Source organism: Mesocricetus auratus, unplaced genomic scaffold (assembly GCF_017639785.1).
Source record: "Mesocricetus auratus isolate SY011 unplaced genomic scaffold, BCM_Maur_2.0 Super-Scaffold_100023, whole genome shotgun sequence".
Lineage (NCBI taxonomy): Eukaryota > Metazoa > Chordata > Mammalia > Rodentia > Cricetidae > Mesocricetus > Mesocricetus auratus.
The window spans coordinates 23,726,906-23,739,481 of NW_024429204.1; the positions used below are offsets into that span (position 1 = coordinate 23,726,906).

The window sequence follows — 12,576 nt, forward strand, 5'->3', positions numbered from 1 at the left end:
TAGTGTCCTGTGCACTTTCTCGTTTTTAATTAGTCCAGGAGTCTAGTCCATGGGATGGTGCTACCCATCAGAAGCTGCTGTGTATTCCGAGGAAACATCTTCTTCCTTCAATTTACCCTTCATGAAAATCCCCTCACAGGCTCATCTAGACATGGGTCCCTTACTTGATTTCAGATACTCTCAAGTTGACAATCAAGATTAACCTTCATTGTTTTTCTAATATGCTAATATTCAAACACATATGGAGACAATTGATACATAAATGGCATTATACTTGCATTTTATAAGTTGAACAGTTGCCCCAAAGTGTACACAGAGATAGAATTTGGAGTATTAGGTGGTCTCCTTGGACCCCAGAATCCTCAAGAGGCTCTTTTTTACTGATATTCAAAACAGGGTGGATAACATATGTCACACATGGAAAAACAGAAATGGGAACAGCATTCAGCCAAGGTATTCCCAGAAACTAAGGCTCCTCTGTTTTTGGCATTCACATCTTCTGATGTGTGTTTTCTACATTGCTCTACTCAGAAAGTATGCTTTACTATTATTTTTAACCTCCATCTTACCACAGAGGAATATCAGGATTTATTTGACATCTGTGGGCTCAATTTGCATTAAAATATGTTTAAGCAAGAATTCAAATTAAAAGGGTTGAAAATTGCAATGAGGAGGATTCATAGAGCCTGAGAAGACTGAGTATTTTTAGACCTAGAGAAGTTTATTGGCTTCACTTTATCCCCATTATAGTCAGGAGATCAAGACTTCATTGAATCTGAGAAATGTTCATTTTTTCTGTAAGAATTCCTGTATGCCTGCTATGTCCCAAGCAAGGTGTTCAGACTTCTATGCAAACATATTGCATCATCCTCCTGCTTTACCAAAGCAAGTGCAATGACCCTGCCTTACATATGAGGTCTCTACAACTTAGAGGAAGGCAGAAGAAGAAACAGACATCAGGGTTTTTGATTCTCTTTCCAGTTGTAACCATACTACATGAGGATGTAAATTGTCCATCACTTATTTTAAAAGGCCTTCTCCTTCCATTCATGAAGTAGTAAATCTATTCAATAAATTGAGAATTGGGCATTAAACAAGAAGTGATGAAACCCAGTCAGCCAGTAAGCAAAGTACTTTTGACATGTCTATTTATTGCAGTGGGAAAGCAAGGAAGTTTCTAGCCATATAACCCTGAGAATAAAGCAATGAGTGACTAAAAATGAGAAAGAAGGATCTTCCAAGGATATTGAAACTAGATACTTTCTCAAGCCCCACCTATGGTCAAGCATAAATCACCAAGAAGTAAAGATGCCAGCTTCCAGGAAGTAGCAAAACTAAACTTGTATTGGAAAAATACGCTGACACTAGCAAGCATGTCTACAACGATGGAAGAGTAAGATAAATCAAAGAACAGCATAATGAGGGGATAAACAAAAACAAAGCAAAGGAACTGAAGAGATGGCTCATTGGTCAAGGGCTTCTCTTGAAAACATGGGGACCTGAGTTCAAAACCCAAAACCCACATTTTAAAAGATAAAGCTGTGTGTGTTTGCAAGCTTGTGATCCCAGAGATGAGTAGGCAGACAAAACTGTCCCTGGAGCTCACTGAACAACCTGCCTAGCCTAAATAGGAAGTTCTAGGCCAGTGAAAGATCCTATCCCAGAAAAAAATGTAGAAGGCACTTAAGGAATGACAGTTGAGATTGTCTTTTGCATACATGTCTACATACATGTACAAGTGTCATGCATATCTGCATACATGCAGACCTGAACACATATAAACATGTGCACATACACTTTGAGTACAGTGAAAATTGTGGTTTTAATCAATGAACAGTCTTTCTATAGCAGACCATAGAGAAATATATGAAAAACTGTATTCTATCTGGAGTTCATTCTCTTTTGGCTTCCTTTTCAGGCATATATGTAACAAAGGTAGTTTTAAGTAGTTCCAAACTGCAGATAAAGAACCTATGCAAGATTTATTTATTTGCCCATCCATGTCTTCTCTTTGCCCTTCTATCCCTGACCCACACCAGAGAATCTCTCAGGGATCACCACAGTTTGGTCTTTGCCTTCTGGCTTCCACTTAGGTTTAGTCAATATGATCTATTGGCAGAGGGAATGGATAGCAGAAGGAAAGCAGGCTTCGTGTTGTTCCAACTCCTTGTCTGCCAGACCTTGGGGTGGATACAATATTTCATTAGGAATTGTAGCTCTCTCAAGGCAATTCTTCCCCAGCATCTAACATTTAATGCACATCCCAGCTGAGGGAATTTGCTATAGGCTAAAGATGCTTTTCATCATCGATGTGGGACTTGGATGGTTCTTTGTGCTTGGCTTTGGAGGTAGTCCTCAGGTGAGTTAAAACTATGGAAACTGTTAGGATATAATAGTGCATTGGGTTTGGTCTATATGTAAATTAAGTGGGGAAGAGAGAGATCGGGTTTTATTTGTAGGTTTATTAACAAAAAAAATGTGTTGGTAGCTTGATTTTCCAGTGTATTATTACTGGTAGTTTGGAGTCACAGACCTGGAGCTGTTATGATTGATTGTATTAAACTTAGTATTATGATTGCTGTCAAACAAATTTGCTCCTTGTACTTTCTCTCTCCCACAATGCTGTACTGCCCTTTTGCAAAAGCTCTTGTCCTTATGCCTCCTAGCTTCCGAATTCTTGAGATAAGTAAAGTTTTTCTTCCTTAATTACTCAGCCTGTCCTATTCTGATATGGTGACAATAAATTGACAAAGACAAGGGCTTAAAGTCATAGTGGCTTTCAGCTGTTACTAACCTTGGGATGCTGCAATGACCCTTGGAAGTCTCCCTGGCTCTGGCCACATCTTGGCAAGTAGATTTTCCATTGAATTTTCCTTGATTCCCTCTTTTGAGTGTATCAGCTTGTTACATTGGAATGGTCCCCTCTTGGGAGGAATCCTGACTGATGATGGATGTAGGGCACAAAAGAGTTAATGGGCTTTGTCAAGATCACATAAAGACAGTGAAACAATGTTAGTTTTTTATTTTTTTAAAGATTTATTTATTTATTATGAATACAACATCCTGCCTCCATATATGTCTGCATGCCAGAAGAGGGCACCAGATCTCATGACAGATGGTTGTGAGCCACTATGTGGTTGCTGGGAATTGAACTCAGGACCTCTGACAGAGCAGTCAGGGCTCTTAAGCTCTGAGCCATCTCTCCAGCCCCAATGTTAGTTTTTTAAACCTTTCCTAAAATTCATTCTTGGTATCTTTCGCATCATGCATCTAAATCTCATTCATTTCCTGTCCCTGTGTAACTGCCTTCTGACATTGCAGCCCAACACACCACCTCCTATAAAACTTAAGAGAAAAAAGGAAAAGAAAAAAAGGGAGGAATCTTGTCATGGAAGCTGTAGTGTGACACAGTGAGTCACACATTAAGCCATTTTATCAATATATCTTTACTAACAAGTGTTCATTGAAAAGAGTCATGGGTCTGGTTCTAGGTCTTTGGTTTCTGCTACACTACGATGCTTGTCTGTCACTGGAGCTCCTCTCAGTTATCCTGCCCTTGTTCTGTGTTTTGAAAATCCTGCAGCTTTGAATCTGCAGGACTGGACCCTTCTCATGCTCCAGCAAATCACAGATGGGGTGGATGTTGGGGTGGAGCAACTTATGATCCTGGTTCTGGGCCTGGTTGTTGCAGGGTTAGTCAGCCTGTCAGCCCTCCCTTGTCCTCACCACCAGGCTGAGCTTTACTACACTGCCTTGGTGAGTTCACCCCTTCCAGCTATGAGCAAGTGACAGGGCCAGTTCTGCCGCCACGTCCTCAGGATCAGGTGTCCCACTTCTAAGCCTCCAGGGCCAGCTCTGCTATGTTGCCCCGGTGTGGCTTAGGGACCACTCTACCGAGTGCCGCAGCTGATGAGAAGCAGGGCCAGCCCTCCCCCTGCCTCGGGCATTGATGGGGGACATCTCTCTCCCACCCATGTCAGGTGAGTAATGGGTACATTACTTGCATGCTCACACTATCAGGACTGGCTTACCCCCACTCCTTCACCAATGGGGTTGGCTCTATTGTGCTGCCTCAATTGTTGATGGGCAGGAGTCTGCAGGGAGGACATCTCCTCCCACATGACAGAAGAGTAATGGAGACAGCTCTCCCATGCTCACAACTTTCGGGCCTGCTCACCCACACCTTTGCCAACAGGATTGACTCTAGTGTATTGCCCAGGCAAGTTGCAGTATCTGCTCTCCAGAGTGTTGCAGCTGGAGATGGGCAGGGGCAGCTCTCCTGCCCTTCTGACCTCTGGGGTAGCTGCCCTCAGGCATTGATTGGGGGTATAAGGCATCTCTCCCCCTGTCCATGCCACCACAGGACTGATGAGTAATGAGAACAGCACTCTCATGCTGACAACTTGGGTGCTAGCTCACCCACACCTCTGACTACTGGATTGATTGGCTCTATTTTACTACCCGGGCAAGGTGCAGGACCTGCTTTCTGGAGTGCTGGCCCTGGTCACAGGCATGGGCAGCTCTTCTGCCCTTATGACCGCAGGACCAGTTCTCCTACCTACCTCAGGTGTTTGTGGGTACAAGGGGTGGGACAATGTTCATTTTTGTGATAAACATCTTAATCTCTTGGACTTTAAGTGGAGGTGAATTGCCTTCACTTTCTTATTGCTTAGTTCCGAAGTAGAGATTCCTGAATAGACAATGGTTCCCCTTTAACTGATGTTTAAACCATCAGAGTCCTCCCATTTCCAGGCCCTGCCATATTCAACACGAGTGGGTGCCTGGCTTAGAGAAGGGAACAAGCACAGAGAAGTGAGCACGGAAATCTGTATACCAGCCCTACTATTCCTGTTCGGCATGGCCCACAGAGCTTGTTCCAGTAAAACGAAGGGAAGTTTGAGCAGAAAGTGGTTAGCCTTAACTCAGGAGTAGGTACGAAGGCTCAAAGAAATCCAGTGCTATCTGACTCAAAGACACAAAAAGGGCCTTTAGTTTGCTGTTGCATTCTATGTATTCAATATGGGAAGTAAATAAACAGATTCTGTGCTGTGAATCTGAAAGTGAAGTGGAGGAAAATCAAGAAAGTTGTTTCTGAATATATGTACATATTCATATAGTAATATGTATATACATGATACATATACATATGCATATATACATATGTGTGTCTATTATACATATACATATATATCCAGTGATATTTACACTTATATATGCACATATAAGTAGTTGTATATGTAATTTAAGTATAAATATTTTGCTGGACAATATTATCTGGAACAACATGTGTTTGGTGGGATAAAGACATATTTTCAAAGTTTAAGGGTAGTTTTGATTATTCTCTGTGTTCTACCACACATTGAATTGAGGACTTGCTTCCATACAGCCAGCATCTCCTCTCTAACCAGACCAGAGCTCTTACTTTCCAGTTGCACCTCTGTGGATTCTCTCCATCGCGTGTGAGTTTTATAGCGTTAGCTCACACCTTCTGAGAACACAGCTGCAGTGGGACTTTTTGCATGGATGTGTAAACCTGCAGATTCGCTACTCTGTAAGTACTGACCTGTTGACTTTGCCTTCTTCAACCTTGTAAGCATTTCCAGGGATCCAGGAACATGGACAAAGAATAATTCGCACGTGAAGGTAGCTTTCCCCTAAATGAGTACTCTAGAGAATCCCTGTGAAAGTAGACAGGCTCGAGTGTTATTTCCACACTTATTAAAAACATATTCGAGTTTTACATCAATCAGTAAAATATAATGAGCCTAAAGCCTGATTATCTCAGTAGTTCTCCTTCTTGTTGTTATACTACCAAAATGAAGGTGAAGGAGAGAGAATCCCAAATGGTTCATTAGTCTCATATTGCTTTGTTAATACCAGTTACTCACTGAGCGAGAGCCTCCGTGCCCAAGGAAGTAAGAAAGTCCCTATCCCTGTCCTGGAGCGTTTAATGTGGAATAGGTAAAAGGGGCATACACAGTTTTTTTTAAACATTTACTCACTGATGGAAATAAGCAGTATAAGGGAAATCAAAGTTGGGTGCTGTTAGAAAGTATGATAAGATAGTGGTAAAGCATGCTACCTTAGGTAAGTGATCAGAAACCATCCCCTGAGTAGAACTCTACTTGTTGTGGCATTAGCCACACTAGGGCATCAGAGAAGAGTGTCCAATTGGGTGCAAAGACCTGGCCATTAGAACACCTTCAGGAATAATCTGAGCCTATGGTGATATGATGGCAAAATTAGAAATTAGGTACACGGGTGGTTTAACATGGTACTGTTGCTTACAGGGTCTACAGACCATGACTATAAGAGTTTGATTTACCTTGAGGCTAACTGAATATTGTGTGGGTAGGGGGTGAGCAGAGGAAAGTCATGCTTTGATGGGTCATGGGAAGACTAGTTTAGATACAGGGAATGGCTGCACAGACTCTATACTTGTAGTTGGAAAATGTTCAGATTAAGAGTAGAGTTGAAAGTGGGACTATGAGGACCTTTGGATAGATATGGCATGAGCTATAAATGAGTTGCAAATAGTCCATAAGTACAACTGACCAAAGACTATGTTACTATTATTTTTATAATTTCTAATAGAGTGTAACTGGAGGAGATACTCTGAACTATTATTTGAAAATTTCAACTGCATAGCTAAAGTTTTCAAAGGTCTCCTCCGATCTTGGGTGAGTTGAAATAGACTATGAGTCCCATCTTTAAAAAGAACCTAGGTGTAAGGAGAAATCAACAATGACCATGTTGAGAAAAAAACCTACAATATTCTGAAAGTAAAAGGAAGAACAGGGAAGTTTCTATGTGTACTCAGGAGACCTTCTTGCAGTAAATGACATCTTAATGTGACTTACTTCCTCTCATCTACTCCATTGACCTGTTTACAACAGGCCAGGGAGTTTCTCTCTACTTGAGTCTTTAAATCTTTGCTCCCTTTGTTTGGAAGACTCTTCCCCAAGCATCCATACAGTTTGTGCCTTCTTTTTCTCAGGTACTTCGAACCCTACCTTCTCAGAGCCTCAATATGAGGCAAATTAATTAACCAAGCCTCAGTTTCTCCACTCGTCAACCATGTTACCAGTCTCAAGTTATCCTGTTGGAGAGAAGATAAACTTATCTTTGGACTTTTATTTTATGTTGTATAACACAAGAACTCTTTTTTTCTCAATTTTACTTCTAATTCTATAATACTTAGAATATATTTGTCTGCCTAGGTTAGGTACCCATCTGCCTAAAAGGCTACAGCTCTTGATCTCATACCATAGTGCAGAGAAAGAAGGCAATGTTTTAATGCCTTCCCTTAGGTTTCTGGGAGGAGATTCTCCAGCCTTCAGTCTGGAGAATGTCTAGAGCTAACCATTAATCTATACCAAGTCCCAGAAGAAACTTGCATACCAAACCTGTATGGAATAACAGGGAAAATTCCAATACTTCTGAGAATGAAAATACCAAAAGAGGGTAAGATTAGACTAACTGCTTCAATGTGAGAGAAAAATCTTGTATTTTGAAAGCTGCCTGGAATGAAGGGCTCTGTAGTTGATTCAATAGCTTTGGGATGTCAAGACATTTGATGGATGTCTCCCAACTTCACACTTTTGTCTTTCCCTTGTGGTTTCAAGTTGACTTTCTGGGTTTGAAGTATTCCAACTCCATATAACCCAAGGTATGCATGTCTCTTTTAAGGGAGAAGAAGGTTTGTTTGATGGTCGTTTTCCTGCACAAGCGACTAAGCCAGTCTGTATTCGGTCTGTATCGTCAGATGTAAGCAGACGAAAACTGAGTTGGAGGGGTGGTGGTGGAAGATATCTACTATATCCAAACTGAGTTATAGAGTTATAGTTATGTTATCTCGCCTGGGTATCCTAAACAAGTCTGCCAGCATTTAAGAACTTACAATCTTGGGCTCAGGAATAACTCTTGGGGAAGAGAATGCAAAAGGTCAGTCAAATTTCAGGGAATACTGACACTATCTCACACATTATTCTTCTTCAAATTCATCTTTCTTGCCTGAGTCTTACATCCCCATGATTACAGAATGTCAGAGCCCACGGAGACATGGGATCCCACCCTTAGCTGAAGCTTGAAATATTACCAGTCATCACAAGTGGGTATCTCCCCCAAAACAGATCTCCATCCATAGAATCTTGACGTGTCCAGAGCTTCTGTTGATAGAATCTTTATACTGAGAACCCAAGGATTCCAACTCTAACAAAATAAGTTTATTCCTAGTCCTTCAGTAATTGCTATGTACCCTTCCAGGATAGCTGTGAGAATTCACAACTGACCACAGTGCCGGTACGGAGCATAAGTGACTGTTTAGCATTTATTCCAAAATTAAACATTTATATCACCCCCTACAAGACCCAAGGAGTATGTCAGAGAAACAGCATAAGTCCTGAAGGGTGTAAAGGAGCTCTATAAGTAACTGTCTTCTGTGTATGGTGTTATTACTGTTGCAATCACAAACACACGTAGCATATAACCAGCTTCAAAAAAAGCAAAAAACAAAACAAGTGACACCAAAAAGGAGATGGACAGGATAAGAAGAAAGGAGTCAACAAGGATGGTATAGGGATAAGAGAAGATAATGAGGATGAGGACGATCACAATACATTCTATAGAAGTATGTATGTAGTCATCAAAACCTTTTTAAAAAGTAGGTTTACAACCAATTCTACTTCTACCCATTGCTGATGCATTATTCTTCTCACTTAGTTCTTCATTTATGAGTATTCCAGGAGTCTTTTTCCTCCTTCTCCTTTTTTTTTTTTTTTGGGTAGGAGTCATCATCTCCCTATGAGTAATAGCTCATGCAAGGGGCGAGTCAGAAATGCCCTGACAGGAAAGTCTGGCTGACTGTCAGAGGAACTTCTCACTTTTTTCCTCTTGCTCTCTCTACTTCCACCTGTCCTTATCCCCTGGGGAAAATCTAAAGGTGGGTGTTGAGTTTAGTCACCTAGGGTAAGCTGTTTTGACTTGTCAACAGTAAGCACTGTTTCATCCTTGTTCTCCATAACTGATATGCTAGCATGTTGTTTCAACATCACCCTCTGAAACCACCATCCAGTTTCCAAAGGCAGTAGTACAGGTCTGTGTGGGTACTCCTATCAGTCCAGCCAAGGTTTTCTGGGACACTGGAAGTGAATGAGACTTCAGCTCTGGGATACAGGCCAAGTTGTTCAAAAAGCCTCTTACTCCCCTCTGTAAGTGAGGGTGAGAATGTCAACTGTATGGAATTATGATTAAAAAACATCATTCAGGTGAAAGGTTTAAAATTTTAAATGCAACATTTGCAAGGATCTCTCTCTGTGCGTGTGTGTGTGTGTGTGTGTGTGTGTGTGTGTGTGTGTGTGTGTGTGTGGCCATCCTTTAATACATATATTACCAAGGTTCTTCTTTCTCCAAAATGCTAAGTCTTTGCCTTGTCAAGAGCCAACCATGGGACAGGGGCCTGCCTGCTAAGTTGGTGGGTAATGATGGGTTATTGTAGAGTAACGGTCATTGTCTTTAGTTGTATGCAAAATAGTGAGCCAATTAGACAATTAGTTAGTTCCAACCTTATAATCACCCAGATATTCCTGGCTAGAAATCTGTAAATCACAAAATAAAACAATGAGAAATGAATATGGATAAAGAACTGTAAGGAAGAAAACAGACGACTAGGGTGAGAGAGAGATAAGAGAGGGTAGGGATGAGAGTAAAAGAATGTTACATATGTGTATGAATGCATGTATGTAATTGTCAAAAACATATTTAATCAACAAAAGCACCCAGTCTTAATCTCAGTAGTGAACATATCAAAACTGAACAAAATTTGTAATGTTCTCTCTGTATTCCAGAATGGGAGGCAGATAATAGGCATATTATATATGACAGGTGTCAACAGGTACTGTGAAAACAAATAAAGCACGGTCAGGGAAGTTGTCCTGAAGGAGCCAAGTACTATTCAGACAGGGTGATCAGAGGGACTGTCTGAGAGGTAGTATTTGAAAGGAAATGAGACAAGGAGCCATATGGATGCCTGGAGTAGGGGGAGTAGGGCCATCTGGGCAGAGAAAACAGCAAAGTCAAAGCCTAAGCTAAGAACGGGATCCTGGTCTGTCTATAACAATAACAAAGCACGGCTAGAGCAAAGAGAGCAATTGGTACAGTAGCATAAATCCACAGGCTTAGCTGAGGGCAGCTCATATGCAGCTTTGTGAGTCAGATCAACAGATGAAGTTGCTTCTTAGGAAGGTGAAAACACACTAGAGATGTGTGAACAAACTCTACTCGTGCTCTCAAGCAATGACTGGCCACTCTCTGGAAAAGGAGCCACACACCCGAATGCAGAAGCCAAGAGACGCAGAAGCCAATGAGATCCCTCACTGCAGCAGATGAGGTCAGAGGCTACTACGACAGATGGTTAAGACTCTTGGTCACACAGGACCAGGACAGTGGTAAGGGGACCCAGGAAAGGTCACTAAGATTCCATTTTGAAGACAGTAGTCATTCCAGTTACTGTTTGGTTAAGTCTGTGTATGAAAGGTCATAGGTCAGGTTACCATTCTAGTTTTGATCTGAGAGTCTCCAGGAATGAAATTTTCATGCACTGGTTTAAAGAAGGCTACAGAAGTGGGTGAATGAGAGGTTCAAAATCTCATACATCCCATAATATATCACTGAGGGCTTAACTCATGGCAGGCATGATGCTAAGAATTAAGATTGCAGTGACAGATTAAACACAGATACAATCATATAGTCCTATTGGTTTGAGGAAATCTTCCTGGGCTTCTTTTTTTATCATTTTTTATTTTAATTTTAAATAGCTTGTTTTACATGTCAATCCCAGTTCCCTCTCCCTCCCCTCTTCCCGCACTCCCCTTCCCCCTCCCTCCCACCCTATTGCCAAATCCTTCCACATAGGGGATATCTAGAGTCTGTCATTTTACTCTTGGTAGGGTCAAGGCACTCCCCTAAGAGTCCAGGCTGAGAGAGCATCTCTCTTTGTGCTATAGGCACATGAAGACAGTTTGTATACCAGGGATAGACACTGATCCACAGCTCAGGGCCCCATAGGTTGCCCAGGCCTTCTCACTGACACTCACATTTGGGGGGGTCCTGCAATCAACTAGAGTGGAGAAGAGATGTTTCTGAGCTTTTGGCCATTGTGCAAAGATTTTCTGTCATATTCCCATTTGAGACTTCCCAAAACTATGATGGCACATCATTTACCTGTGTTGTCCCAGGCAAGACAATCCAACAGGAAACCCCACAATCCCCGTGACTTCCGCCTAACACTACCGCACTTATTCTAGAACCCTGATCCCAGGGTTCCATTTCCATTCCCATTTCCACCTGGAATTTCAGGAAGCATCAGGACCTATCTTGTTGAGTTTGCTTTAGAAACTTTTATGTCTTATTATTTATGCCCAACAAGACTATGAACTCCTTGAAGACAGGAATAATACATTATTCTGGTTTGGAGTCCCCAGTAAAATACACCACACCACAAACTGCTCAGGGATTAAATCATAGATGACCTTGGAATCATCTCTGGGAAGATGATTGAAAAGATAATTGTCTTGTCAGTGCCAAATGTCAGTCTGGCTAAACACTATTACATTGAGGTCCAGAGTTATACCAGAAAGTCAGTTTGCTGCTTCCAAGGTGAAGGAGAAATAAACCAAAATGGGGAAGCTGGTGTAGCCTTCATTGCTGAGTTTCCTTCCCTGGCACTCAGCCAGAGAAAAGCCAGGCTGTGATTTGAAGTCATTTATTTTATTTTATTGCTGTGAGAATTAATTTTGTGGGAACCAGGAAATACTGGAATTCTTTACAGAAGAGCATAGCTTCTGTGAGAGAAGCCATGGCAACATGGGTTGCTGCATATAACTAAGGGAGCTATTTCTCCCCTAGATGACCTTATGACACTTCCCTTATGCTTTACAGGATTAAAATTTGTCTGTAGATAGAACTGCTTTACTACCCATCAAAACTTAGGAGATTATGTACATTTGTGTACATGCAGAGCTAACCCCACATGTGGAAATACTATGTACAAATAGATATATCATGTACCTGTACACATGAGAGAAACTTAAAAGATTCACTTCTCTAGGATGAAAAGGATGCCAAGTAAATGATATTGACTATGCACAAGGCTATCTGCCCAAGGCATAGCCCAAAGGATCTAATCTCCATTTCTTCTGGTGAAAACTGACCTCCATATAGATTTCTGACCCAAGTAGGGAAACTTGAGGAAGGACCTGACATTATAGAAACAGCCTGTGCCTGTAGCTAACTAGATTTGTGATGGTAAGTTAATTTGAGAGACAAGTGGAAATATTCTATAATGAGAATGATAAAGAAACAGAAGAAGTACCTAAAAACCATGATAATTTCAGTGATGACCACCCCCCACCACCACACACACACAAGATTGAGCCTAGAAGTTCTTAGAACCAATCAGTCTCTTCTGGCATTGTTCTTTGTGTTACAAATATACCTCTCTGTAAATATGTTGTAAGTAAGGAAAACTTGAACCCTGAATCAGGTATGGTAGTTGGGTACATGTGTTCACATGGTGTT

General features: G+C 41.3%; 1 long non-coding RNA gene across 1 annotated transcript; it reads right to left on the reverse strand.

The window, feature by feature from the left end:
• Positions 1–1,860: 1,860 nt before the first annotated feature.
• LOC121133623 lies at positions 1,861–5,672 on the reverse strand. Its single transcript, XR_005870545.1, has 3 exons — positions 5,564–5,672; positions 2,795–2,941; positions 1,861–2,180 (listed from the first exon to the last, which is right to left on the reverse strand). It is a non-coding gene; the product is annotated as an uncharacterized LOC121133623 (long non-coding RNA).
• Between the last annotated feature and the right edge of the window lie 6,904 nt (positions 5,673–12,576).